The following is a 2,563-nucleotide window of genomic DNA, read 5'->3' as shown; positions in this document are numbered from 1 at the left end:
TCATGACTCTTTCATAAATGCATATAAACTTGAGCTTCAGTGAAGAGTCATTGAATATCAGCAAGTTAATCATGCTTTTGCTTCATTATGCTCCCACAAGTATTAGCAAAAATCACTGACCTCAAATCACTTATAAAGAAATGGCTTTGGTGTGTTTATGCAACCTCCTTCCTCTTTCAGTGCCACTGCAACCTCTGCCTCCCAGGATCAAGAGATTCTCCTGCCTCAGCCTCCTGAGTAGCTGGGATTACAGGTGCACATTACCACGCCCGGCTAATTTTGTACTTTGCAGTAGAGATGGGGTTTCACCATGTTGGCCAGGCTAGTCTCAAACTCCTGACCTTGGGTGATCCACCCACCTCGGCCTCCCAAAGTGCTAGGATTACAGGCATGAGCCCCATGGCGCCCAGCCTGACATTTCTTTATTTAAATGAGCTCAGTTGCGTTTTGGTTTCTTGCATTAGACTGTTTCTAAAACACAGAATAAGATTAGTTAATCCCTTCAAAATAAATGTGCCTACTTTTCCTTATTTGGTCCTGCCCCATTAAAAACTCAAGCTCCTTCATCTTTTAATGCTCAGTTCCACACTGACACAGCGTGATATTGTAAAACACATATTTGGTCTTCAACCTCCTTTTCTGGCATACAACTCCTAAAATCCTTCGAATCTCCCCATAGTGATGGCTTTTGTATGCTAATGATTGACTGGTGGCTGGCAGCCCCTAACATAGATTCAGGGTGGGGTTGGTCACTGGTCACTGGGAAACCAAAGTGGGATTAGAGAGTTTGAATTTTCAGCTGTATGGGAATCCCAAACCTCTGGGGAGGGAAGAGGAACTGAAGGTTAAGTTGATCACCAATGGCCAATGGTTTAATCAATCATGCCTATGTAATGAAGCTTCCATTAAAACCCTAAAGGATGGGGTTTCAGGAACTTCCAGATAGCTGAACATATGGAAGTTCCTGGTGGGGTCCTACGAGCTCTATCTGGAGGGCATGGAAGCCCTGCACCTCTCCTATCACCCTCCCTATGCATCTCTTCATCTGTATCTTAATAATCTGGTATTTCTCTGAGTTCTGTGAGCTGCTCTAGCAAATGAATTGAAGCCAAGGAGAGGGTAGGGGTGGTGAGAACCATGATTTATAGCCAGTCAGTCACAGGCACAGGTAAAACAGCCTGGGGCTTGCTGTTGGCATTGGAAGTGGAAGGCAGTTTTGTAGAACTGAGCCCTCAACCTGTGGGATGTGATGCTATTTCCAGGTAGATAGTGTCAGAATTGAATCAGAGGAAATTCAGCCAGTGTCTACTGCAGAATTGATTGCTTACTGAATGGGGAAAGAATCCACACATTTGGTCACAGAAGTCTTCTGTGTTGATTGTTGTTGAGTGAGAGAATGGAAAAACACTTTGGGTTTATTTTCCCACTTAGACACCCTCAAAGGCTACCATGCTGACCTCAACCACTGAGACACCTGCCCACTCAGTGACATCCCAGTCCATATGGATTTTCATTGTCATTTCTTGGCTACGTCTTTGTCTGGACCTCTCTTTCCCAGGAATTCCCTATAATCCCTGTTATCTGCCTGGTTGGCTCCACTACAGGGTCTGAGTTCACTAAGAATGACTATGACTATGGTATTGGTCTGGGAAAAGTCTGTTGGCCTCTCAGACAGCTCTCCATGAGGGGCCATTTCCTTGCTGTCAGCTCAGAAATTTGATCTTCTCATTGTCCCAGAGGTGATGGGACTTGGGAATGTGACTCACGCTAAGACTACGGGGGCTGACCTCTCAGGGCAGAATGCCACTGCATTCATTTGTTCTCTGTAGCCAAGAGGTATGGGAAGTCCAAATACCTCCTGAGGAGCTTGGGCCAAGAGCAAGAAGTTTGATCTGGATAACAGGAAGGCTTCCTGGCACCAGGCTGGGATTGCCCCTGCAGCCATCCCTAGAAGAAGATCTGGGTGATGGGCTGCGCAGATCTTCCATGGATACCCTTGTCTCTGGGGTTCTGCTTTCTCCACAATCCATCTTTATTTGACTGAATCTACCCAGGCTGGCTAACACACTCTTTAGAAGCATTAATAACATGGTATATGCTGTGCTTTGCTGCCCAGATCCACCTTCAGAATGGTGGCACTCGATCATCCAGGTGCTGAGTTCCTCCCAGGGAAGCTGCCTCCCTGGGACATCCAACATCCAATGACTAGTGGATGCAGAGGTATAAAAGCCCACCCCTCTCACCCCAACTCACAGTGAAGAACTGTCTATTGGAACTATCATTCCCTCCATTTCATACTCTTGGGGGCACCTTTTGTCTGTATTCCAAGCTCTATAAGTTACTATTTGTGTGAACTTTGGAAGGTTACTTAACTTCTCTGTGCTTCTGATTTCCCGTCTGTAGTATGAAATTCAAAAGAACTTCTTTACACAGACACTGTGAGTTTTGGATGAGACAGTAATTAGGAACACATACTACCAGATATGTGGTAGGCAGTGAATCTGTTTGTCAAATTAAGTGAACAATTAATGAGTAATATTAACAAGTGTTAACCTGATCAGAC

The sequence above is a fragment of the Gorilla gorilla genome, chromosome 21, assembly GCF_029281585.2.
Source record: "Gorilla gorilla gorilla isolate KB3781 chromosome 21, NHGRI_mGorGor1-v2.1_pri, whole genome shotgun sequence".
NCBI lineage: Eukaryota > Metazoa > Chordata > Mammalia > Primates > Hominidae > Gorilla > Gorilla gorilla.
Note: the sequence above shows the minus strand (reverse complement) of the source record.